General features: G+C 39.1%; 3 long non-coding RNA genes across 3 annotated transcripts; 1 reads left to right on the top strand and 2 right to left on the bottom strand.

Annotated features, from left to right (window-relative positions):
- Positions 1 to 926: 926 nt before the first annotated feature.
- Positions 927 to 22,913, bottom strand: LOC122232557. Its single transcript, XR_006209914.1, has 2 exons — positions 22,750 to 22,913; positions 927 to 2,525 (listed from the first exon to the last, which is right to left on the bottom strand). It is a non-coding gene; the product is annotated as an uncharacterized LOC122232557 (long non-coding RNA).
- On the bottom strand, positions 21,395 to 22,457 carry LOC122232555. The gene is made up of 2 exons (XR_006209912.1): positions 22,379 to 22,457; positions 21,395 to 21,695 (listed from the first exon to the last, which is right to left on the bottom strand). It is a non-coding gene; the product is annotated as an uncharacterized LOC122232555 (long non-coding RNA).
- On the top strand, positions 22,733 to 27,969 carry LOC122232556. Its single transcript, XR_006209913.1, has 3 exons — positions 22,733 to 22,819; positions 24,848 to 24,968; positions 27,733 to 27,969. It is a non-coding gene; the product is annotated as an uncharacterized LOC122232556 (long non-coding RNA).
- The last annotated feature ends 23 nt before the right edge of the window (positions 27,970 to 27,992 follow it).

Here is a 27,992-nt window from a genome sequence, read left to right as displayed (position 1 = left end):
AGAGACCCATTGGAAGCAAGACCAACTGAGAGAAAGATCTATATCATTTTTTATTTATGCCAGAGTATTGGCTCACTGAGTGGGCTATTGGACTAAATTACCTATTTTAAATTACAATTTAAAATTGGGGGAAATTTTTTTCCTCTTTCCATTTTTTTTTTCTTTCTTGTCAAGTGCACGTGGTTGAATTTGAAAAAGTAAAATGTAGATATCATTTGGCTTCATTATGACTCAGTGGAGGAAGTAAATATCTAGGAATTTTGCTAATCAAGTGCTGGGGGAGTTCACTCTTGGAGATCATTTTGTGCGTGATAATCATTAAAAGGAAGTCCTTTTTGCAGTTCAGCAATAATACTGTTTTATAATTACTATTCAGTAGTCACCCAGCACATGCTTGGCCATTTGTCTCTCTCTAGTCTAATACACAACTCAAGAAGGAAATGTCTCTATTTTACAGACAAGGAAATGGAGGTTCAGAAAAGTTAAGTAACTGGCACACTGTAGGCTTTGAACGCAGATTGAGCTGCCTCTAAATGTCTAACTTTTATATGGGTTGACCTAGCCTGCAATAAATTCTACTCTTAGTGAAGTTGTGTCATAGTGAGATTTCAATAATACAAGCCCTTTGACATATTTGAAAGATTCTGTGAATTTTAAGACGAAATGTCATATTTGAAAATGGCCTTATGTATTCTTCAATATGTAGAAATATATGAGAAAATCCAAGGTCTTCTAGTTATTAAGTTATTAGGTTCTGTGAGGAACAGAGTGTATAAAACTAACAAATTATTTATTTCATAAGTACATATATCAAGATCCTAGAGTGCCTTTTAATAAAGTATAGTATTGCGGTATAATGTGTTTTTTAAGAGCCAGAAAAGAGGTCAGTGATCTAAAAGAAGTAACTCAATGTTTACTTTCAAAAGTCTATTTCTTTGGCCGTTTATTTACCATTCAGAACTATAGTGAAAAATTTATCAAGGGTAATCTCGACACAAAGTTACCCTTCTTTCAAAGCGAAAATAAATAACCAACCTCACTCTGATCTCACTGAGAGTTCCAACTAAAAAATTTAATTGTGGACTTTCGAAATGGGAAATATTCAGTTGGCTTTTCTTCTAGAATATAGATGCCCTTTAACTGGATTGGTAGCCAAAGATCATTTACTTGATAAAGAGGAAAGGAAAATTTTGTGCCTCTTGTTTCTTTCACCTTACAATTAAACGGCCATAATTAGATACTATACTTTAGTACCGTGTTACAAGATACAGGTTTAAACCTATCCCTTACATCACAAAAACCAACAAGTTTCATTCCCAACAAAGGCATGGGCTGCACCCGTGAAATCAAAATGCAGTACAGGGCTTTCTGAGTCCTTCTTTGCCTGATCTGACAATGTTCTCTCCCAGGATATAATAAACAAAGAACAACAGTGCTCCTTATCTGAGTCTTCAAAACTACAGTGTGACCAGAATGATCGTTGTTTCCCAAACTTTCCTGATCACAAGAATAATCCAGATACCAATTAAAATACCTTTTCCTAGGCATGTTTTCTAGAACTCCTAATTTAATAGATTGCAGTGGGCCTGAGGATCTGAGTTTTTGACAAATGTCACAGACGATGAGGTATATTTGAGACACAAATTTTGAAACATAAAATAAAGCATCCGGTGCTCCTGTGGGGTGTTATCCGAGTACTGGTTAACAGTAGAACTTTGCTGTCAGTCAAATTTCAGGTTTCCTCATTTATGAATTTTTTTAACTTCTCCTTCAATGTCTATCTCTTAAGTTTATTGAAAGTATTACATATGAAGGATCTAGGCTCTTGCTCAGGCTCCAGCGTCATTGATCTGGGGATTAGCAGCTAGCAGTCACTAAGAACTTGTTAAAAATGCAGAATGTCAGGCGCTGCCCCAGACCTGCTGAATCTGACTATGCTTGTTAAGAGGATGTCTTGGATGATTTACGTGCACATTAAAGTTGGTGAAGCACTGACCTAGTCACTCAGTGAGTGTTCAGGAAATGCTAGATTCTTTCCTTCTCATTATAATCCTTGTACCAGTAATTCAGTTCAGCTGGAGCCCAGTGACTGTCACCGTTTTTTATTGTTGATTTAAGCTCAGCAGGTACACTTCCATCTCTTGCACAGTGGAAAGGCATCCATAAATAAACAAAGGCATGGGCTGCAAAGCAGGCTACTGCAAAAGGTTACTCTGCGGATTTTGGCCTTTGCTCCCTCACACTGTCCCTGGCATGAGGCTGACAACAGTCATTTTACAGCCTTTCCTGAGGACTATTTCAGAGTTTCTTGTATGTGCCTCACTGATAATTTCCTGCACAGCTTTTGCTATCATTTAGCAATTGTTGGTAGCAGGGGAGGCCTATAGCTAATGATTAAATTGGTCACTACTTGAATACAAATTTGGGGAAGGTTTCATAAAGAGGTTTTGGGGATTCTTCTTCCTCTTCTTCTTCTTCTTCTTCTTCTTTTTTTTTTTTTTTGACTTCCAGATTTTCATTGAACCCTGCAGAGTCAGAAGAGGAGAATTAGGTAGAACCTGTCTTACTGCATCAAAGACATTTTCAGTAATTGCCTGCATTAAGATGCGTAGCGGCACATGTTAGCACAAGACAAATGTAAATGAAGACTATATTTTAAACGTTGGGGGTGCATTCAGGGAACAATGGAAAAGGCCAGCTGCTACAATTAACATTTTAGCTGGAACGCTTTTATTAAAACTGAAAATAAAGTTAGTTTAATGTTTAAAAATAAATAGGCTAATTTTCAGATTTATAGATATTCTAGCCACAAAAAGAGTCTTCTTGGGGAGCCTGGGTGGCTTGCTCTGTTAAGTGTCTGACTTTGGTTCAGGTCATGATCTCACGGCTCGTAAATTCGAGCCCTGGGTCGGGCTCTGTGCTGACAGCTCAGAGCCTGTAGCCTGATCTGCATTCTGTGTCTCACTCTCTCTCTGCCCCTCCCCCACTCACGCCCTGTCTCTCTCCTTCAAAAATAAATAAACATTAAAAAAAAAATTTAATGGGGGCACCTGGTGGCTCAGTCAGTTGAGCATCCGGCTTCGGCTCAGGTCATGATCTCACAGCTTGTGAGTTCAGGCCCCGTGTCAGACTGTGCTGACAGCTCAGAGCCTGGCGCCGGCTTCCTATTCTGTGTCTCCCTCTCTCTCTCTCTGCCCCAACCCACTCTCATTCTGTTCTGTCTCTCTCAAAAATAAATAAACATTAGAAAAAAAAATTTTTTTAATTTAAAGAAAAAAAAAGTCATCTTCAATGCCTTCGGTTTCTTAACCAGTTTGCTCTCTAACAGAACACATTGAAATCCTGTATTTGTTAGTATCCTATCACATATATGTTCCTTATAAAAATAGTCTTCTTGATTTTCCCTTTGACACAGGTGAGCACCCAACCATGAGACTTCTGCTTACACCATCTTCTACCTAAGCCAGCAGACTGACTCCAGCCACAGCCAATCGTCTCTTAGTTTCTATGCTCTGCAGAAGGTGGTAGATTTCATTCTCAAATATTGTTCCTAAGTTCTCGGGGAAAGATCTGTATCTCGAAAGACCGAACACCAAGTTGGGTATCCCTGAACTCCACATGTAGGTCTTTGAATTCACTACCGTCCTTTGCAAATGTGCGGAGGGCAAGCTTATCTACTCTTTGCCATTTCGGTTAGATGGATTCAGCAGTAAAAATGAGACATGCCTTGAAATTGAGAAAGTAAATGAGAACATCTTTCACTAAAATCAATGGGTCATCAAAGAATTAGGTCTTCAAGGAAAGGATTTTGTACCTAAATTCACAAAATAAACCATCCTTCATGTTATGGGTTGAACTGTGTAGTCCCCAAATTCGTAGGTTGAAGTGCTAACGTTTAGTGCCTCAGAATGTGACCTTGATAGGAGATGGGGTTTTTACAGAGACAGTCAAGTGAAAATGAGGTTGCTAGGGTGAATCCTAATCCAATATGACTGATGTCCTTATAAGAAGAGGGAATTTAGACACAGACACCCACAGAGTGAAGAGACACCGGGGGGAAGATGGCCATCTGTCAAGCCAAGGAGAGAGGCCTGAACACACTTCCCCCACAGAAAAAACTAACCCTGGTAACACTTTGATTTGGGGCTTCTGGCCTCAAGAACTATGAGACAATAAACTTCTGTTGTTTAAGCCACCGGGTTGGTGATACTTTGTTGCGACAGCCCTAACAAATGAATATGCTTCACCGGCCACTGGGAAGAGAAAACAGCAAGGGATGTTGTATCTATCAGGATTAAGGCAGCTAAACTATCTGTAATGTGCTTGTAATGTAAAAAAAAGACTACTGGTTTCATGATTTTTTTTTTCAACCTAACCTTGGCTTGCTTTTAGGTGAATGATAATTATGTCTAGTATAACTGTAGTAACTATTATAGTCATATTGGCTGCCACAGCTCAGGAATGCTTTCACTTGTATTATTTCATTGTCATTACAAAGCACTTTCTTATTTATTAAGTCTTTGATTTTCACAGAAACCTTGAGACACACAAGAGCTTAGCATATCACCTTCAAGAATGGGGCCAAGTACCAGGAATACGGCAAATACTTTCAGTCTATAAGCTCTGCTGATCTCCCATATCCTTATGGAACTGGGTAGGATGTTCCCCCCAGCCAGGAATAATTGTGTCAGATAGCAATAGAAAGCAGAACGTTTCTGTTCTGCTTTGTGCAGAAATTGGCTGTCTGGAGAATCAAAGGAGAGGTGGAGCTAAAGCCGACTTTATACAGAAAAGGTGGGATCTAAGGAGCACTACCTAAGGATTTGCCACCCTCTCAAGTCTCCACGGTACTACGGAAGTGTCTGGAATTCCCACCCCAGAAAAGGGTTCTGGGAGAGCCCTTTGTACAGTGCCAATATCCCTTGGGGGACTCATAGAGTAGACAGTAGAAGTTCCTTTGGGTGTGTGTAATGGGAAAAGGAAAGATTTATAGGAAGGGGCAAAACTTAATTCTCCAATCACAACCAACTTCAAAAATTACACCTATAATGCAGGAATGAGTCAATGCAGCCTATTGTTGCCCCCTGATTGAATTAAAGGGCTTGCCCCAATTAATCCTGCTGTCCTAAAATGTCACTTTCCTTTTCAAATGAATATTTGCACAGAAGTCACTGAGTTTTCCTGAAATGTATAATCTACACCAGTTATTTATATAACACAGGAGTTGGCAAGCTTTTCCTGTAAGGACCAGATAGTAAATATCTAAACTTTTTAGGCTTAAGTTCTCTGGTGTCTATCACAACCATTCAGCTCTGCCTGTGTAAGCAAAGACACAGACAATATATAACAAATGGGCGTACCTATATTCCAAACTTGATCTGTGGACTCCGAAATTTCAATTTCATAATATTTTTGTGAGTCATTGGGGCGCCTGGGTGGCTCAGTTGGTTGAGCATCCAACTTCGGCTCAGGTCACGACCTCATGGTCTGTGAGTTCGAGCCCCGCATCGGGCTCTGTGCTGGCAGCTGGGAGCCTGGAGCCTGCTTCAGATTCTGTGTCCCCTCTCTCTCTGCCCCTCCCCCACTCGTCCTCTGTCTCTCTCTGTCTCAGAAATAAACATTAAAAAAAATTAAAAAAATATTTTTGTGAGTCATAAAATATTCTTTTTTCTCCCCAACCATCTTAAAATGTAAAAACCATTCTTTGTTCTGGTTCCTACAAAAACCATCTGTAGGCTGGATTTGGCCCATGGGTACTGGTTTGTGAACCTCTGATATAATACAGCTTCCCCCAAATAATTGAAACCCATTAATTCATATTTAAAATAATTCCTTTTTTTTTTTTTTTTTTTTTTTTAAATACAGAGAGGTAGAGCATGCATGCGAGCACAAGCTGGGGAGGGAGAGAGAATCTTAAGCAGGCTCGATGCCCAGCACAGAGCCGACTCAGGGATTATATGACTGTGAGCCGAAATCAAGAGTCAGACACTTAACAGACTGAGCATCCAGGCACCCCCAGAATGGAAATCTTTTTTAAAGATCAGCTAGTTTGGTAGCTCTGGGAGAAAAAAATTTGTTTTGAAGATGGGTAAACCATACATCATGCCCTTTACCCCATTAATATTCCAGTATGTATTCCCTAAACCCTATCACTCATTTTGGCATATAATTTTATATTCATAAATCTTTTTTTTATTGCAATCTAACCATTGAGTTCATATCCTTCCCAAATTTTAATTCTTTCCAACACAGTACACATTTTATGTTTTTCATATGCTTTTGTTTTTCAAATACTTTCTAAGACTTTTCCCATTTTACTTAGCTGAGCAGTGAGGGGTTCCCAATTCCTTGTCTTTGCTCATGGCTTTGTTCCTCAATTGCCCCCTGTACTTTATCTCTATATTTCTGGCAAGGAGTGGCCATAACTGAATGATAACTTTGCTCCATACTGCTGCCTCAAACTTACCCACCCAGAGCACACCTCTAATTTCTCAATCTCTAACCAATCAATAATTAGTCTCAATCAATAATTAGTGATTCCAAACAGTTATGCTCTCTCTTATGTCTTTTTGTGGCCTACACAGAAATTTGAGAGGATCAAAAGACCTTGAGTTCATATTCCAGTCCTGCTATTTGTCATATAGGTAATCTCTACCAATCACCAAACTTCCACAACCCTGGTTACCACATCTAAAATCATACACACTTCTCTATCTAACCTCTAAAGACCTGCCTTGTCTACTTTAGGGATTCCTTTGAGGATAAAATGGAAGGGGTCTATAAGAAATACCCAAATGGGGCGCCTGGGTGGCGCAGTCGGTTAAGCGTCCGACTTCAGCCAGGTCACGATCTCACGGTCCGCGAGTTCCAGCCGCGCATCAGGCTCTGGGCTGATGGCTCAGAGCCTGGAGCTTGCTTCCGATTCTGTGTCTCCCTCTCTCTCTGCCCCTACCCCGTTCATGCTCTGTCTCTCTCTGTCTCAAAAATAAATAAACGTTAAAAAAAAAAAAAAATTAAAAAAAAAAAAAAGAAATACCCAAATATTTTAAAACTCTATAGTTCAACCATTCAGAGCGATCATAGAAATTATCCAATTCAACTGGGTCATTTTACAGATAAGGAAACTAAAAACCAGAAAGATAAAAAACTTGCTCACAGGCATTGAGCCGTTTAACAGAACCAGGTTTCCTGGTTCCTAAACCACTGCTTTTTTAATCTTAGCAAACTCTTCTTAGACAGGGTGTACATCTCAGGTTGCTCAAGTGTATGCTTTGATGTTGTGAAAAGCACAATCCCAAGAGCCAAATACTTTTAAAGCACCAATTCTGCAGAGTATAAGGAAATATAGAAGTTTACGAAGAGCAAAACCGTTCAAAAATAAATGCACAAGGATTATAGATGACTTAGAATGTTACTTGACATTATTTGAAATATCTGTCTGGAAATGATTCTTGCCCACTGAGGTGCAGGTTTTGTAAAAGCATCAACAACTAGGATCTATGTTACGCTTAAGCAGATTAGCCCTGGCTTCGGGGTCCATAAAAGGACAACATAAGCTGTCAATGATCATTTCCAAATGATTGCATTACAAAAATGCTAACATAGAACAACAGGTTAAAAGTGGAATGGTCCTGCCTGAAGTTTAATTCAAATTGATCTAAAAATTTAGACTTGGAATTATTGAAAAGGATAATGACATAGTTTTCGGATGAAATAGGCAACAGATCGTTTACAGTGTTGAATTTTGGAAGAATACCCTCTTGAACATTGAGCTGGATCTATTCTTCTTCCATTTGAACAGAATCTCACTGGTAGAATTTAAGAAAGATAAAGGTGGCAAGGATCAAAATTTATATATTTAAGATCTTTGGACTGTTCTGATTCAAGTCTCCACTCTGTACCCTATTTAATTCAACTTCATATTCAAGTGAATAAGCAAGTATTACTAGGTGTCAAATCAGAGAAAAGACTGCAATGTACAAAGTTCAGGACAATTGTCTTAGCTGAGAAGTCCTCCAAAACTTTGGTCAGAATTGGGCTTCTGTCATCTCATGCACCAGAGTTATTCCACTGTCCTCACTGAAATTTTAATGGCTAGATCCAGGATTTTATATGTATTTTTATGGATAACAAATTTATAATAAAAATGAAAATTATTGGGGCGCCTGGGTGGCTCAGTCGGTTGAGCATCCGACTTCGGCTCAGGTTACGATCTCGTGGTATGCGAGTTCGAGCCCCGCGTCGGGCTCTGTGCTGACCGCTCAGAGCCTGGAGCCTGTTTCGGATTCTGTGTCTCCCTCTTTCTCTGACCCTACCCCGTTCATGCTCTGTCTCTCTCTGTCTCAAAAATAAATAAATGTTAAAAAAATTTTTTTTTTTAAAAATGAAAATTATTGAGTTCTCAAATGGCCTCATCTGAGTCTGTGCCGCTAGTTGGCTCACTAGTTTAAACTGAGAAGGATAAAGTCAGTTTTAGGTTACTACTGATCTGTTTTTCTATATCTGAGGCAAATTTCAAGAAATAAGAGTATTTGAAAGCCTTTGATTTTCGACCAGGGCAAACTTCAATAAAGTAGAACTGTATCTGCTTTAGCAACAAACCAGATTTGCTGGCACGAAATACCTGATCCAGTAGGTCACCTTGCCCTGAGTCACGTTTATCCACTGTTCGGGAAAAACTGCTAAGGTAGGTTCTCACATTAACATCAGGTTCTCAGATGTAACTCTATTTAATGCTTTCGAATCAGCCCTTTCTTTCTACCTTAAAATTTATTGTTGCTTTTTCTTGTGCTTATGTTTCTTTTACTTATAATTTCCTTTTTTTTTTTTTTTTTTTTTTTGCAGGTCTTAACAAATGCTTGTGTTAACCCAGCCCTTTTTACAAAGTATCTCAATACTTTCCTATTAGCCCCAGAGAAGAGAGCCTTGTCTTGAAGGTATGTATAGACAGATAGGGTGGGGCAAAAAATAGAGCTCACCATGAGCCACATTATGTATGTGTTCTCTGAACTGGGCAACGCTTCCTTGAAGGTAACAGAATAGAGCCACACGTTTACATAAGTCAATTCAAGCTTTTTTTTTTTTTAATTTTTTAAACATTTATTTATTTTTGAGAGACAGAGAGATAGAGTACAAGCAGGGGAGAAACAGAGAGAGAGAGAGGGAGACACAGAATCCAAAGCAGGCTCCAGGCTCTGAGCTGTCAGCACAGAGACCGAAGCGGGGCTCAAACTCACGGACCGTGAGATCATGACCTGAGCTGACGTCAGCCACTTAACCAACTGCGCCACCCAGGCACCCCCCACTTTCTTTTTAAACTCACAGCCCATAGCTCAAATCCCCTCCAAATCTACTAACTCAGAAATAGAACCAAGGAGATAGATGTTTTCATTCACAACTTTATTAGTGGTGAAATAGGTTTGAAGGAATAAGCTTTCTCCTAAGGTCTCCCCTCTACCCCTTGCATCGCTATACCCACAGTGTATTGAAGATAAATAGCCCCATGTGAACAGCCAACCTGACTTTTCCACCCAGTAGCAGGGTAAGAAGTTAGTTTGAGACACAGAAGGCCTGTCGGGGCATGCAGGAGGCCCAACTAACCTGCCAGTTGACAGATTAGAACCTGGATATGCAGTGAGCCAGCAACGCCTCAGGGGAGGCGATCCAGGAGGGATTTTAAAGGTTGAACCACAGCAGGTTAACCCCACCTGGCCTTATGACTGTCAGGCACTCCTCCTCACTAATTAAACACCTCTTCTGGCCTTGGGAAAGAGCAAAGAGAGGATGAATAAAGAAAAAGAGAGACAGAAAGTAAATACATTGCCTCTGGGGGAGTAGAGCAGAGGTTCTTTTCATTACTAAAATATTAAGAGCAAATGTTTAACACCTACAATAGTTGGAAATATAGATAACCGCTATTATTTTGGGTGTGACTCCATTCTTTTATCCATATTTTGTTTTATTAGGCATTATTGATTTCAAAGTCCAGTTATGCACACAACTTAGCTTGGAGAGAGCTATTAAATATTTAGAGTAAAGTGGTATCAGTCACTATCTATAGAGTCCAAAATAGCTACCCTGAGGATAGTAGTGAGCAAAGAGAGCTTAATTTGTTGTTTAATCAACTTCTCTTGTTTTTAATAGATAATGCTAAGTCTAAGGTAACTATAAGGCTGCCCTTTGATTTCTATCAGTAATAGCTCATTGATACAGTTAGAGAAACGTTTTCAATTTAAGTTGACATGCTCTTCCTGGAAGGATAATCATAAAACAAGATAGAAAAACCCTTCTCCCATTGACTGTAAGGAGGCTTTCAATCACTTCTATACCAATTCTAGTGCTCATGTCTCCAAAAATAATGTCAACGACATGGTATGAAAGATATAAATATGGAGGTACAAGACATCTAATGGATTAGATGACCAGATCAAACAGCGCAGAACAGATTCTTGTTATAAAGAGAGGAAAGTAGCAGTTGCCTCAAAATTGATGGATATCAAAATGGTTGACTTATCATTTCCGGAGCCAAAATGTTCAACATTTGGAAATGGGTTATTTGAAGGCCAAGTCTTTTCCAGACATAGTCATTAAAAATACAGGGGCACCTGAATGGCTTAGTCGGTTAAGTGTCCAACTCTTGGTTTCAGCTCAGGTCATGTTCTCACAATTTGTGAGTTCCAGCCCCACATCGGGCTCCATGCTGACAGTGCGGAACCCGCTTGAGATTCTCTCTCCCTCTCTCTCTGCTCCTCCCCTGCTCACTCTCTTTGTCTCTCTCTCAAAAATAAAGAAATACAATTTAAAATTTAAAAATTAAATTTAAAATTAAAATTTAATTTAATTCAGTTTAAAAATTTTTTAATTAAAAAAAATTTTTTTAAATACATAGGACAACCTAGCAAGAAAATGGGCAAAAGATTTGAACAAACACTTTACATAAAAGATGCTTAACATCATTAGTCATTTGGGAAAATGTAACAAAACCACTACACACCCATGGGAAAAGCTCAGGTTCTAAAAACTGTCTATGTCCAAGGGTAGATCAGGATGCAGAGCAAGTGAAACTCTCATACATCGTCCATGAGAATGTAAAATGATGCACGTGGCAGTTTCTTAAAGAGTTAAACATAACACTGCCATATGTCATTCCATCGTTAGCTATCTGCCTTAGGAAAATGAAAACATATGCCCACATAAAGACTTGTATATGAAAGTTCTTATCCGGTTCATTGGAAAGAGTTGAAAATTGGAAACAACCCAAATGTTCATCTGTCATGAATAGATAAACTGTGATACATCCATACACTGGAAAACTATTCATCAGTAAAAAGGAATGGATAATTGATGTTCAGCATTCCACGGATGAGTCTTAAAATGAACAGTTGAGTAAAAGAAGCCAGGCAGAAAAAGAGCAATTCAATGATAATGCATATATAAAATTTTAGAAAATGTTAACCTATATTGACAGAAAGCAGATCAGTGGTTCTCTGTAGAAGGATGTAAAGGCAGGGAGGGATTACTAAGGTGCAAAGGAAACCTTTCAGGCCAATGGAAATGTTCATTATCTTGCTCGTGGTATGTGCATACGTTAAGATGGATCAAATTGTACCGTCTAAATGTGTGTGCTTTGCCACACCTCAATTACCCTTCAGTAAGACTAGGGGGAAAAACACCTTGAGAAACCTAACACTTTGGGACATTTAGATTTAGGTCGTTTCGTAGCCCTATTCCAGGAGAGGAAATCTTAGTCACTTAGGAGGCATATACCAAGGAATCTACTGTGTTTGGAGAATTGTGCCGTGGACTTTACACAGCCTACAGTTAACTAAAACTAGAGAGGACAGTTGAAAGAACTGGCCTTGTCTGATAAAATGCATATACAGTCAGATATTGGTGGTAGGAGACCATGAGCTATTGTACATCTCTGTAAGACAGCGTGATGGGGTCTTGCTGGAGGAGGTGACATCAGCAGTTCTGCTACCATGGGTGGATAAACAAATGGTCAAATTATATAGGACTCCATAAGTCCTATTAAAGGAGCCATTGAATTAAATGATTACTTGATTAAGCTCTGAATTTCCTAAATTCATTAACTAGCTGTAGATCCAGCTTTCCCATTACTATTTTGTTCAAACTCTTTTGTGGCTTTCTTTTAGACTCTTTAATTAAGTAAAATCTCACCCAAAACCCCCACCTCAATCATCGCTCCTGCCATAGATAAAAGTAGAAACTTATGACCCTGTCTTTATTTTATAAGATTACATTTTTAATGCTTATCAGTAAGTGCAATGTAAGTAGAGAATAATAACCACAGGTTTGCCATGTAGGTTTGTGGATGATTGTTGGTCATATATCAACTGCAGCCATCTATTTCTTTATCTTGTTTGGATTATAGAGTTTTCAGAAATTCCAGAATCATACAGCTAGGCAATTGCAAATGGCACTTTTTTTTTTTTTTTTAAATCAGTGCCCATTGGAAACTGAGTATACTGTTCAGTTAAACTAATCCAGAAGCTGGAAAGGATGTTAATAAACGTTTGCCTCTAAGTGGAATTACTAACAATATCTAACCACTGAATTCATTCCTTACCCACAAAGACAGGCAAGAAGCACCCAAAGTTTACAATAAGTGTTAACATTATTTAATATGGAAGTATCACAACTCAGTGTGTTATGCATTTATTTGCTATTGTACAGCCTCTTTTCTGTGGTAAGCACACACAAAACAGACGTATCCATGCCTTGTCGATATTTCACAATGATGCACACATGTTGTAACAGTGTTTTTACTTGTACGGTTTTATGTGTTCAGACATGTGAAATTCTAAATTAAAACTGAAAAAAGAAAAGCCTGAGTCAAGCCTGAGTGACAAACTCAATGGCCAGTGAAACAACGCAAGAAGTTCAAGTATCTGATCCAGATGGCAAAGGTGAAGGGATTTTGTGGATGTAATGTAAGTTGCTAACTCGTTTCCTTTGAGTTAATCGAGAGGGAGATTTTAATAGACGGGCCTGACTTAACTAAGTGAACCCTTTAGAAGAGGGTCTAGAGATCAGAAGCAGAAGCCAGAGATTCTTCCGTCAGTCTTGAAGAAATAGGCCAGCATGAGTTCTATAGCTACAAGGAATGAATACTGCTGACAACCATGTGAGTTTGGACAAAAACCTAAGCCTCAAATTGAGACCCCGGCCCCAGTCAACACCTTGAATCCTCCCAAGAGCGGAGGACCCAGGGTCTGTACCCAGACCCTTGATCCATGGGAACCATGTGATAATAAACAGTGTGTTGTTTTCAGATGCTAAATGTGTGGTAATTAGTTATCCCACAACAGATAACAAATGCAGATGCTTTATGACCAGGCAGATAAATCCTGTGAACATTTCAGAGCTATCATTCAGTGTTAAAAATTCTTTAAGCTCAGAGCTATAGTGAGAGTAATGTCAGGTCAGCTCAGAAAATTCAGATCAGCTAAAGAAAAAACAATATGAAGAGTCATTCGAAATGATATAGTAAGAACCTGAGGGAGATAGTAAGCAACATCCTAAGCTCTATGCAAAGATGAGTTAAGCCACCAACTTGAAATGGCCTCCAATGAGTTAAAAGTTGATTTGTAACATAGTCAAGTGTGTTTTCTTATCATTTAAAAATGTTTAGCTTATATATTTAAATGTGTATAAATTACAAAGGTTAAAAAATGTAACTTTACAGAGAAGGGGCCACCTTAGTCAAGTGATCAAAGTTAACATCACCAGTAATGGGACAAAAAGAAATCCTGGGTCAGCCGATAGGATGTAATGAGAAGAACACAGTGTTACTTCTGTGATGTTCCTGCCAAAGATGCACATTACCTAAATTTAATCATGAAGAAACAGTACGTGAGCCCAAATTGAAGGACATGCTACAAAATAACCAACCCGGAATCTTCAAAAACTTCAAGGTCATGAAAGTCAATGAAAGACTGGAAAATTGCTACACAATTGAAGGAAGCTAAAAAGACACAACAACCAAATGGGTTTTATGATCAGGACTAGATCCTTCTGCTATAGAAGACATTGTTGAACAACCGGTAGAACTCGAATGAGGTCTGAATGAGGGTCAGGGTTGTATAGTAATGCTAATTTCTCGATTCGATGGTTTCATTGTGGCTGTTATAAAGGCCAATGTCCATGTTTGTAATAATTACACATTAAAGTATTTAAGGTTAAAGAACATTATGTTAGCAATTTACTTTCAAATACTGAGGAAGAAAATGTTCTTAAAATTTTTCTGGAAGTTTGAGATTGTTTTATAGTAAAAGGCAGCCAGGAAACTATATACTTGGACTTTTAAGAAATTATGCATTTGAGGAATCTCTACAGTGCTTCTCATGGAGTTCTGACTTTAAATATCTATTTTTAGGGCCCCTGGGTGGCTCAGTCAGTTAAGCATCGGGCTTTGGCTCAGGTCATGATCTATCTCACAGTTTGTGGGTTCAAGCTCTGTATTGGGCTTTGTGCTCACAGCTCAGAGCCTGGAGCCTGCTTCCGATTCTGTGTCTCCCTCTCTCTCTGTGCCTCCCCCTCCTCCCCACTTATGCTCTGTTTTCTCTCACTCTTTCTCTCAAAAATAAATAAACTTAAAAAAATGTTTTAATCTATTTTGTTTTTTCTCCAAAATGGATGCAATATTAAATAAAACTGGCTCTAATCTATATGGCAACCATACCATTTTTCTATTTATTTTAAAAACTGTAAAGATTAAGGGCATCTAATCTGTAAAGATTAGGGAGGCTAAAGATTAGGTAGTTCAGTGAGTTAAGCATCTGACTCTTGATCTTGGCTCAGGTCATGATCTCTCTGTATATGAGTTAGAGCCCCACATCGGGCTCTGTGCTGATGGGATGGAGCCTGCATGGAATTCTCTCTCCCTCTCTCTGCCCCTCCCCTACTCATTCTGTCTCTCTCTCTCTCTCTCTCTCTCTTCTCTCTCTCTTTCTCTCAAAAAAAAAAATGAATAAACTTAAAAAAATTGTAAAGTTTATCATTTTTCCTTCCTGTGGTTTCACTAATTGCTTAATTCTTTTTCCTTTTAATAGATCATGATTTGCATAATAATAGGCTTTGAAAATTTTGCAGCAGGTATTTGCTAAAATAAGAACAAATTTCTCTTATCATATTTTCACGTGTCCATTCATTCTCCACTTCGCTCTAAAATGTACTGTAGTTTGGGATGGTCTTCCTTATGCATCCTCCACTGCTATTTATTAGGCAGGACCAGTTATTTAGTTATTTACAGTATCCTACAAGTTGTAGTGGCTTATAGCAAATCCATCACAGATATGCAAATATTATCTTAGTGTAAACCACAACAAATATACCGCTGGAAAATAATTTCCTTCTGACCTAAGTTTAGATGCTAAAAAAAAAATCAATATATAATTCTTTCTTCTTTTTATTGTTATTTTTTTAAGTTTATTTATTTATTTTTGAGAGAGACAGAGACTACGTGAGCAGGGGAGGGACAGAGAGAGAAAGAGAGAATCCCAAGCAGGCTCTGTGATGTCAGCGCAGAGCCCAATGTGGGGCTTGAACTCATGAAACTGTGGGATCATGACCTGAGTTGAAACCAAGAGTCAGATGCTTAACCAACTGAGCCACCCAGGTGCCCCTCTTCTTTTTATTGTTAACTAGATTCTCAGCAGTATCTTCTTCATATATAATTACTATAGACAAGTTACATGTTTAGAAAAGTTTGTAAACATTTGTGTTTATATGTCTTTTAAAGAAAAATATTTCCCAACAAATTTTTAAAACATTTCTTTAAGGGGTGCCTGGGTGGCTCAGTCGGTTGAACGTCCGACTTCAGCTCAGGTCATGATCTCATGGTTCGTGAGTTTGAGCCCCGTGTTGGGTTTTGTGCTGACAGCTCAGAGCCTGGAGCGTGCTTCCGATCCTGTGTCTCCCTCTTTCTCTGTCCCTCTCCCCCTCACGCTCTCTTTTTCTCAAAAATAAATAAACATTAAAAACAAAACAAAACATTTCTTTAACATTTAAAAAAATTTTTTAAAAATGTTTATTTATTTATTTTGAGAGAGACACAGCATGAGTGGGGGAGGGGCAGAGAGAGAGGGAAGAGAGAATCCCAGGCAGGCTCCATGCCGTCAGCACAGAGCCTGATGCGGGGCTTTAACTCACAAAACCATGGGATCATGACCTGACCTGAAATCAAGAGTCCGTCACCGGTTGCTTAACTGACTGAGCCACCCTGGTGCTCCAGGAACTCTGATTTTCTAGACACACCTCACGTTCTTCAACTCGTACTTACCTCCCCCCTACACCAAGCAATCAGACTTGAGAACCAATACTGTGAAGTGTGAACAGTTCAGGACCATCATTCTGTGCTAAAAATTTCTTTGAGCTCAGAGTTAGAGCTGAGAATAATCTCTGAAACTGATCAGCTAACAAAGAAACAAGATGAAGAGTTATTCAAAATTATACACTAGGAACCCAACGAAGATAAGTAAGCTACACGCTGAACATATCAACTTAAGGAGTGACAATATAACGGACAACACTGACCTACACCTATACAAAGCCCTTACTGGGAATCATTAATCACCATGTGCAAAACCTAAAATTAAATGTTAACAGAAGTAAAGCTGTAGTTTACCACAATGTGTAACTAAAAGAGCCTACGCTTTAATTTATGATTTACCAGTTAGATAAACTCTGATGCATAATTTATCCTTTTACTGCTTTAGTTTCCTTATTTACAAAGTGGAGGGGAAAATGGTAAATTATCCAGGACAAAAAATAGTAATTATCCTTAATATCAATGGAGTTGTAAGTGAAGTACCGAAAAGAAGCCACGTCATTATTTTTTAAATGGTTATATTCTTAAAAAAAAAATGGCTATATTCTTACCAAAATCATACATGCACATGGTTCTAACAATTAAATACTGAGAAGAATAAAAAGAAAACATGAAGTTTCATCCCCACCTCTATTCCTCAGTCCCATTCCTCGGAGGCAACAATTTTCTCTTTTGTTAGCTCCTTCCTCTGGGGTAGGTTGACCTCCCCAGTTTTGGTTAAATCAACAAAAAAAGTTACTATGTATTACATAATATCACAGTATTATGACCATGATTCTATTTCCTTTCTCTTTTTGCCCCTGAAGTTATTGCTTATCTCTCTCAAAATTCTCTCAGTGTTCTGTGTAATTGTCACTGTTTTTTCCCCCACGGTCTCCAACGGGTTTTTAATATAATTTTCTGCATAGGCATCGGCATAGATAATCAATCCTCTTTTTCTCCCCCCTAGAGATGTGCCTCCTATATAACCTGTCCCCTCCCGCCAACCTGGAATATTGCTCTCTGGGTGGCACAGTTCTTAGGAGTTCCTTTCCCCATCATCATGGGCTTTCTTTGGCCTCTCTCCTGTGTTACCGAAATCCTTCCCTGGGTCCTCCATATTTCTCAATCTTGCTGTTCTCCCTTGTTTCCGTAGAGCACATCCTTCAGTGGCTTCCTGGGAAAGACCCCTTGGGAAATTTGTGTTTTGAGACCTATCTTGCAGTTCTGAAAAATGGTTTTTGACTAGGTATAGAAATCTATTTTTATTTTTTATTTTATTTTATTTATTTATTTTTTTAATTTTTAACGCTTATTTATTTTTGAGAGACAGAGAGAGACAGACCACAAACAAGGAAGGGGCAGGGAGAGAGGGAGACACAGAATCCGAAGCAGGCTCCAGGCTCCAAGCTGTCAGCACAGAGCCCAACACGGGGCTCGAACCCACAGACTGTGAGATCATGACCTGAGCTGAAGTCGGATGCTCAACCGACTGAGCCACCCAGGTGCCCTTAGAAATCTATTTTTAAATAATTTTTTAAAAATTTAAAGGCATGTTTTTCCTTGTAACTTTTAGTGTTGTTGAGTTCAGTGGTATTCTTTTTTTTTTAATGTTTACTTTTAAAAAAAATTTTTTTTAACCTTTTATTTATTGTTGAGACAGTGAGAGACATAGCATGAACAGGGGAGGGTCAGAGAGAGGGAGACACAGAATCTGAAACAGGCTCCAGGCTCTGAGCTGTCAGCACAGAGCCCAACGCAGGGCTTGAACTCACGAATCGAGAGATCATGACCTGAGCCGAAGTTGGCCGCTTAGCCGACTGAGCCACCAAGGCGCCCCTTACTGTTTACTTTTGAAAGAGACAGAGTGTGAGCGGGGGAGGGGTAGAGAGAGAGGAAGACACAGAATCCAAAGCAGTTCTCCAGGGTTTGAGCTGTCAGCACAGAGCCCAACTTGGGGCCTGAACCCACAAACCACAGGATCATGACCTGAGCCGAAGATGGATCCTTAACTGACTGAGCCACCCAGGTGCTCCAGAGAAGTTCAGTGCTATTCTTATTGCCAGTGCTCTGTATGTGGATTATCTTCTCTCTGGGAGCTTTTAGGACCTGTCTTTTATCTATGATGTTCTAAAATCTCATGAGGCTCTATCTAGAGGTGAGTTTGTGTTTTTCTCCATTGTGCTGGGGCCTATCAGTATGGAGATTCATGCCCTAGAAAGTTTCTTAAATATATACTTAAAAAAATTTTTTTTTACATTTATTCATTTTTGAGAGCAGAGAGAGACAGAGCACAAGCAGGGGAGGGGCTGAGAGAGAGGGAGACACAGAATCCGAAGCAGGCTCCAGGCTTTGAGCTCTCAGCAGAGCCCAATGAGGGGCTTGAACTCACTGACTGTGAGATCATGACCTGAACCAAAGTCAGATGCCTAACCAACTGAGCCACCCAGGTGCCCCTTAAATATATAATTTTTCATTATTTAGTCCTCTTTGCTATTTCTATCTTTATTTATGAAACTTTTATTGGTCAAATGTTGGGCCTCCTAGTTTGTTTTTTTTCAATATTATTCTGGACTATTTTCTTAACTTAATTTTTCAATACTTGTATGGATTTTTAAAAACATTTTGCAATCATAGTTACATTTACAAGAGCTTATTCTAGTTCTTTGTTTCTTCTTAATATCATCTTATTCATCCTGAAATATTTGAGTGTGTCAATCTCTGAGTATATTAATTAGATTTTTAAAAAGGGTTAGATTTTTAAAAATTAGATTTTTAAAAAGAAAAACAGGAGGGGGGGGGTACCTGGGTCGCTCAGTCAGACGACTAACTCTTGATTTCAGGTCAGGTTGTGATCTCATGGTTCAAGATCAAGCCCCATGCCACATTCTCTATTGACAGCATGGAGCCTACTTGGGATTCTCTCCCCCGCCCCTTCCCCACTCACTTGTGTGCCCGTGCCCTCTCTCTCTCAAAATAAATAAACAAACTTAAAAAAAAGTTTATTCAATTCATTTCTTTGCTCTGTTTCTACTAAAGTTACTTTTTATTTATTTATTTATTTTTAAACGTTTATTTATTTTTGAGACAGAGAGAGAGAGAGAGAGACAGAGCATGAACGGGGGAAGGGCAGAGAGAGAGGGAGACACAGAATCGGAAGCAGGCTCCAGGCTCTGAGCCATCAGCCCAGAGCCTGACGCGGGGCTCGAACTCACAGACCGCGAGATTGTGACCTGAGCTGTAAGTCGGACGCTTAACCGACTGAGCCACCCAGGCACCCCCTAAAGTTACTTTTTAAACCACCCATTTTTTTTTTCTTTTTATGTTTATTTATTTTTGAGAGAGACAGAGAGACAGAGTGTGAGGGGAGAGGGGCAGAGAGAGAGACACAGAATCCGAAGCAGGCTTCAGGCTCTGAGCTGTCAGCACAGAGCCCAACACTCGAACTCACCAACTGTGAGATCATGACCTGAGCCCAAGTTGGACGCCTAACCAACTGAGCCACCCAGGCACCCCTCCGCTCCTGTTTTTCTATGTTAAGGGCTTTCTCCAAATGCCTAGAGATTCTGGGCTGCCCACATTACAGAGTAAAATATGAGAAAGCTGTTTTTGGAAGCTCTGTGCTCATGGACAGGAAAGATTTTAAGACTGTCTTGAAAGAATAAATAAATAGTATAATGCACAGAAAGCAGGGCATTTACACACCTTGAAGAAAACTTGGGGATAAGTGCTGAAGTATTTAATAATATCTTTCTATTAAGAAGAAATAGGGTAAGATCAACCTGGTGAAACATTTGAAATGTAATCGTTGAAGGATCTTATCTAATTAAGATGCAGTGAGAAGGGAGCATGAGAACCTAAGCATGGGGGATGGGGAAGGGTCTGGTTGAAATGATAGTGAAAGGAAACATTTGGAAATGAGTTAAGGACAGGCTGCTGTGCTGAGGAATCCAGTGATAATAGTCTAATGTTAGTGCAAGAAAGAAAAGTCAATGGTCGGGGCATTGGGGGTGGAAATGACATATGACATGGTCTGCCTCTGGTTATGCAGGCAAGACTAACACCAAAGTACCAGCGGGTAAAAGTAGCATCTCCGGGCACCTAGGTGGCTGAGTCAGTGAAGCATCCGACCTTGACTCAGGTCATGATCTCAGGGTCCGTGAGTTTGAGCCCCATGTTGGGCTCTGTGCTGACAGCTCAGAGCCTAGAGCCTACTTCAGATTCTGTTTCCATCTCTCTCTGCCCCTTCCCCACTTGTGCTGTTTCTCTCTCTCTCTCTCTCTCTCTCTCTCTCTCTCTCTCTCTCTCTCAAAAACAGATAAACGATGGGAAGCCTAGGTGGCTCAGCCAGTTAAGCTTCCTGCTTTGGCTCTGGTCATGATCTCATGGTTCGTGGGTTTGAGCCCCTTGTCAGGCTCTGTGCTTACAGCTCAGAGCCTGGAGCCTGCTTCAGATTCTGTGTCTCTCTCTCTCTCTGCCCCTCCCCCACTCATGCTCTGTCTCTCAAAAATAAATAAAAGTTAAAAAAGATTTAAAAAATAAACATTAAAAAATTTAGTTATCTCTCTATATCCTATAATCCTATTGTCTCGGCAAGGGACACGCAGAAAGTTCTATCTGCAACAGCCCCCTAGTCCCCACACCCCCATTCATGTCCATCTTGAATGGTTAAATAGCATATATTCTAAGTGATATTTCTCTGGCAAAGAAAATTCACATTCTCAAGCTGGTCACAAATGGCTTACATTTCAAAGTATGTTCAGAGATTATTCCCTTATCTCATCTGTTCCATGATAAAGCAAGATTAGGCAAAAACTAGACCTGAGTAAAATGATGTTTCTTTCCTTGCATTCTCACCCCACTCCCTACCCGGGCAATATACACCCCAGGGGAATATCAAAACTTGCTTCCCTTTAGAGAAATATTATGGCAGTATTTTGTCCTCTATCTTATCACACCATTAAGATTCTGTCATCTAGTTATGATTCTTAAGTTTAGGGTTAACTCATTTGAATAGTTTCCAAACTTCTCAGGAAACACACACACACACACACACACGTATGAATTTGAAACATAACATTTAAAGGGACAATTTTCAGCACTTGCAAATGGTACTGTTAGGAGGAAATGTCTCTTCTACTCTTGTTTTTAAACAGATAGATGTTTTTGTTTTGTCTTGTTTTTCCTAGACGCTTCTGGTCTCTTGCTTCAATTGTCTGCAGAGATCAAATGAATGGGGGATTTGGGAAAGATCAGGATCTTTGCAGCTCAGCCCTTCTCTGTTTTCCTCTTGGCATTTTGCTCAGCCCATTTGTTCTTGACTATTCTTGGCCATCTTATAAAGAGGAAGAGAAAGACTGGCCCCCTGGAGAGTGGAGGGAGACACATTATATAGTCTGGTCCTAAGCTGACAGCTTGGTCTATTAAATTTGGGGTTCAGTAACAAGCTAATTCAGCTCTCACACTATGATAGGTCCTCTGGCCCAGACTTTCTCAGTGAGAAAGGAGTTATTTTGGACATCTTTCTTATCCCTTTTCTTATTTATTGAATAGATTCTCTACTCAAGAGCTATAGATGGGGTACTAAGCTTTGGACCCCTCAACACCTCAAAAGCAGCCAAAAAGTGTGATTCTCTTTTTCATCTGGAGACCTGCTATAAGGTATTTACAGTAGGATGATCTTACCAATGGTGCCTAAGTCATGCTAGCATCACAGGGCAGGGACAATTCCTGTGGCTAAATCTGGCAAGTAGGTAACATTGCCAAGAGAGAGCATGTTGAATGAGAAGACAAGAAAACTTAGAGCTGAATTACAAGTGATCCCTTGGAATGCGTTTCCTTCCATCCGAGTACGAAAGGGAGATAGTTCTTGATCTGCTACTGTTACAGGCACAGCCTACCAACTCTTCTGCTTTGCTCTTTGGCTCTCTCCCCTTCTCTCGGACTCTCTCCTCTACTCTTTGCAACCTCTTACCCAGGGGTTTGAAGGTTGAGAGCTGCCTGGTTTTCAGTAAGATATACACAATCCATTGAGGGGAGGGATTGTACCTCAGTAAAGAATGCTTCCTGCTGTAGTGGTCTAAGAACCCAACAGGGGCTTAATTCAAAAAAAGGTCTAGTTGCCTACATAACACAGGAGTCTGGAGATAAATAGTTGCAAGACTCGGTTCAGCTGCTTGGGAAGTTCATTCAAGTTCTCCATCCTCTGGCTCTGCTATTCTTATGGTGCTTGCCCTTTATCTTCGTGTTCTTTGCCTCATAGTTTAGAATGGTTGCCGCGGCTCCAGGAATCGTGTCCATGTTTAAGGCAGGAACAAAGGGAAGAGGATAGGCCAACCATGGTTTTGTTTTCTTCTGTTTTAATAGAGAAGTAAAACCTTTTTTTTTCAGAGCCACTCACAGCTCTCCCTTGTTCTTACCTGAACTAGACTGGAAGAGTGAGTATTTGAATTTTTCAGTCTATAGCCAAAGTGGACACAGGAGAATCAGGTTGGTAAAGGATGTCGGGTTAGATCAACCAATGTGTCTCTCATAGATGGTGACAGAGAAAGTTGCTGTATCACTGCTGTCCCCCCCTTCTACCTCAGAGGGCAGACTTCTAAGCTGTGCAGAAGAATATGTGACATAATAATAGATACCTGGAAATAAGCAATATGAGGACTCACGATTAAGAGTACAATTGTGATGAACTTGTTGGGGAGTCTTGAGGTAGATGAAGGGTTGGGATATAAAGTCTGAAAATATTACAGAAGGGGATCATTAGGCCAAATCATGGACTCTCTATTAGTCTTATTTATTTATTTATTTATTTATTTATTTATTTATTTAATATAATTTATTGTTAAGTTGGTTAACATACAGTATATACAGTGTACCCTTTTTTGGGGGGTAGATTCTCATGATTCATCATTTACTAGCTTTTTTTTTTTTTTAATAAAGCTATGCTAAAAAGTACCACAGACTAGGGGTAAATTAGAAATTAGCAAAGCCAAAAAGGCAATACTCAGAAAACTTTGTAAAGGATTCCACAATAAACAAAAGGCATTGAAATACGTGTGTATGCACATAATTTCAGAGAATACTAGGAATTGACTTATTTAAAGTCAAAGAACAGAAATAAATGTAGGTAAATATACAAATTCAGGAAATGGTTGTTTAGAAGTAAAGACTCATTTTGTGATTAAGTCTTTTATGGTATATATTCCACAACATTTTTGAGGAACTGATGAATAAAGTTACTTTCAATTCATGTAGAAGAGACTACTCTGAAGAAAATGTTGTAACTGTCTTGTAAGCAAACATGTTTGTAAAGTGAATTTAAGCCTCACTTTTAATGAAGTCAAATTTATTGTTAAGTGTCTCTTGGGACATGGAAACCTAATCATATTTTCTGACTAGAACAGCTGTTAATACTCTGTACTGGGAATTCCATAGTGAACACGAAGATCAGCTTTCTGGGCTGGTGGGGGAAAACAATTCAACAACTAATTACAACAAATGGAAGGGGAAACACCTAATGGTAGTGTGGGACACAGCACACAACCCAGGGGGTTCAGGAATGGAGGAGTTGGGGGAGGTCAGGAAAGGCTCTTTGGAGGAAGTGATGTCTAAGGTAAGACTTCAGAGATAAGTAGGAGTCAGTCAAAGAAAGGCACGGGGTGGGGGTGGAGGTGGAAAAAAAGGAGCACATTCAAGGGTGAAGAAGCCAGATACAAGAGCAGTTTGAAAGCAACTAAGAACAGAATTCTGAACTTGGGGTCAGAAGACTTGGGCTCTAGTCCTAGCTCTGCTACTTCTAGAGAGGTCCGTGAAAGCCACTTAGAGCATGAAATCCCTGGCAAGATGCATTTTTCTATTTACTTGGTTGTTGCTTCTCTTCCTCTCATGGACACCAGACATATTCAGCCCTTATTTCTCTTGGATCATGGGTTTTTGCAGCCAGAATTAAGGTTAAAAAAACCACTGTTTGGAGTGTTAAGTGGTACCTCGGGGCTCTGAAACCTAAAGATCATTTTCTTTCTATTGCTAGTACTGGGTTTTCTATTTTTAGGAGGTGAAATCAAATAAGCATCTTTCTATCCCTTAATCCTGAACACTTAACACTAGCCACTTACCTACGGCTAATATAACATAAGCAGAAAAATTTTAAAGCACCAGAGACTATCTTATATAAATTTCTTTGGGTTCAAAATTTATCTCTCCTTGTTTTCTCTTGCCTTTCAAGTAATTAACTCTTCTCTTTTTAGTTTGAATGATGCAGGGTAAGAGTCCTCTGTAGTCATTCCAAGTGGAAAGCAATTAAAAAAATCTTTATTTATATGACATGTACTTGAAAGTGTCAATCGGCCTCCTGACACGCCATGCCAACAGCATTTCATTTTAGCTGGGAATTAGGTGAACAGTAGATGGGCCAACTCAGTGAATCATAAAACCTGCTAATTGGTGCTGGAAAATGTTTCTTTGGCTATGCCCTCACTCCTATTTAATGTCTTGATAAATTCTGACCATGCCTCTTAGACTCTGTAAAAGAAGAAAGTGTTGGCCCCGCAGTCTCTTGATCCAAATATGCTTACGAACTCACAAACTGCGAGATCAGGACCTGAGCTGAAGTCGACGCTTAACCGACTGAGCCACCCAGGTACCCCCAAATCCTTTTTTTAATTGAGTATATTATTACACTCATAAATTCAAATGTACGTTATATATTTGTCAATAAAATATACAGATCTTAAAACAGGCATTAGCCGCCCTCCCCCGCCAGACCCAACGGTCTTTTTGTTTCATTCACTGAGTTTGTTCTATTTTTCTTAATAAAAACACAAAGTAATACCTCTCATGGTTTTTCTTGGGAACTACTTTTTCTTTAAAGGCTTAACCTCAGTTTTTCCAGGTAAACAATAAGGGAGAAAACACCTTAAAGAATGGATAGATTTCCAGGGGTGACAGTTGGTGTTTTAGCACCTGCTTTTACACCTGGGAAGCAGAGCTCAGAGGTGGTTAAATCTCTATTGTTTGCTTAATGGACCAGATTTCACACATAATTCTCCCTCGTTGTTTTTCACTTTTGCCATAAAGTAAAGCTATCAAGACCTCTTCTACTGTTAAGAGAGATAAAACTGAAAATTTGGTCAGAACGCTACTGCTTGAGAAAAACAATGTTGCTGTTCGTCAAGGAGTGATATAAAATGCATTTTCCCATAATTATAAGCGGTGTATTCTTTGCCCAATATTTTAAGGAAAACAATATGATTTATCTCTTAGGTATTTAGCATCTAATCTCAATACTTTTAAGGTCTCAATCCAGACCTTGGAAGAATTTATTGTTTCCTTAATTAGATTTCTTTCTTCTTTTAGTGGGAGAATAAAAAAATTTTTATACTTTGCTTTATTGTATTACAGCAGAAAAATTCCAATGTTATCAAAAATAGCTTTTGAAATAGCTACATGAGATTTTTCTTAACAGGGGAAACAAACTATGATTTACTAAATGGCATCTGGTAGTAGAAGTCAAAGCAATAACCTTGAATTCATAGTGATTTATTCCTTTAAACATGCTTTTGGGGTGCTTGGGTGGGTCAGTTGGTTGAGCGTCTGACTTCAGCTCACGTGATCTTCATGGTTTGTCAGTTTGAGCCCCTCATTGGGCTTGCTGCTATCAGCTTGGAGCCCACTTTAGATCCTCTCTCTTTCTCTCTCTCAAAAATAAATAAACATTTAAAACAAACAAACAAACAAACAAATGTGCTTTTATGTCCATTATATTATTTGATCTATATAGCCTTGTTTGACACACCATGGAAAAATAAAAACTTCCAAAAGTACATATTTTCCATTTCTTGTCTTAACTACCATTTTTAATGAGATTTCCTCATGTTTATCCTTTAGTTTTAGTTAAAGGAAAATCAAAGCCCTTTCTCTACAGAGTGTCTGTCATCCAAACTTTGGTTGCATTTTTTCTCTAACTCTTTTACCAGAGCCTAAATGTAGGTGTTCCTTAAGATTTAATTCTTGGTCCACTTTTTATTTATTTATTATTTTATTATTATTATTTTTATTTTACCATGTACGTTCTTCCTTGGAGATCTTATTTGCTTGCAGAGTTTCCTTCAAAGATGACTTTCACAAGATGACTTCTAAAAACACAACCCCCAGAACTGATCACTCTTCTGAGGGTTTGACTTGAATTTCCAACTCTTTGCTGGACACATTTCTAGAACATTTTCCTACAGGAAGCAGTAACTTAGTGTGTGTCAAATAAAACACATCAAATGAGATCTAAAGTTAAGCTCAGAGACAGACAAGTTTGTGTGTACAAGTTAGTGTTTATTCGCATATATTGCAAAGGTAAGTCAAATACATTTTGATTTTCTATTATTTTACATTAATCATTTTTTTTTCTATAAACTTGGCCTTCAACTTTTAGGTCCTATGTGTATGAAAACTGAAATTTATAATCAATCTGATAAAATGTGCATGTCTCAGTCTTCCAAACAGTTCATCACATATCATCTTGAATTTTGATAGTACATTTCTATAAATATTAAGCAACACATAGAAAATGTGCTTTAGAATTTAAATCAGTTTTCTTACTTAAATTTTTTTTTTTTTTTTTTAACATTTATTCATCTTTGAGACACAGAGAAAGAGCGTTAGTGGGGGAGGACCAGAGAGAGAGGGAGACACATAATCCGAAGCAGGCTCCAGGCTCTGAGCTGTCAGCACAGAGCCGGATGTGGGGCTGGAACTCACTGACTGTGAGATCATGATCTGAGCCAAAGTAGGATGCTCAACTGACTGAGCCACCCACGCACCCCTCTTTTTTTTTTATTTAAAAAAAAATTTTTTTAATGTTTATGTTTTGTGAGAGAGAGAGAGAGAGAGAGAGAGAGACAGGGTGCGAGCAGGGGAGGGGTTAGAGAGAGAAGGAGACACAGAATCTGAAGGAGGCTCCAGGCTCTGAGCTGTCAGCAGAGCCCAACGCGGGGCTCAAACTCATGGAACACAAGATCAGGACCTGAGCCGAAGTCGGACTCCCAACCGATTGAGCCACACAGGCACCCTTAAATCAGTTTTCTTAATCAATTTAGCACTATTCTTTAAACCCAATCCTGAACGATGAGTTGGCAGATCCAAATGAATTCCGCACAGATTCCTAAAGGGTTGTCATAGTGGGTTAGGTTAGTCTTTCAACATAAGAGTATTTACCAAGCCAAAGGCCACTGATAATTGTCAAAGGCCATTACACAAGGAGGTTTAAATTATGAAAAAATCTTTAGAAATATTGTAAATCCTAGGTGGGTTCAGGGATCCTGGTCATTTTAAGGAGAATTTAGAGGTAAACCCCGTAGAAGTAGAGGAATTATGTCCCAAGTTGTCATTTTTCATCCTATAACTTTATAAAGTTGCAGGAGAATAATCAATCCCGGGACCTAAACCCAGAAGCCAGACTCTGGAGGATAGGAATATTCATCTAATGGAACACTTTGACTAGCTTCTTCAATCTGAGCATTCTGGCAAGTTTTGGTGGAGGAGGGAAAGAAGGTATCGGGTATCTATTACCTTTTTAAATGAATTATCTAGTTAGTGAATATAAAACGAGCTATTTTGTTATTCATTAATTGGGGGAGCAAACATAGGTAAAATCGTACAGAGAGGGAGGTTA

Source organism: Panthera tigris, chromosome D3 (genome assembly GCF_018350195.1).
Source record: "Panthera tigris isolate Pti1 chromosome D3, P.tigris_Pti1_mat1.1, whole genome shotgun sequence".
Taxonomy (NCBI): Eukaryota; Metazoa; Chordata; class Mammalia; order Carnivora; family Felidae; genus Panthera; species Panthera tigris.
This window is presented reverse-complemented; position numbering and strand designations above follow the sequence as displayed.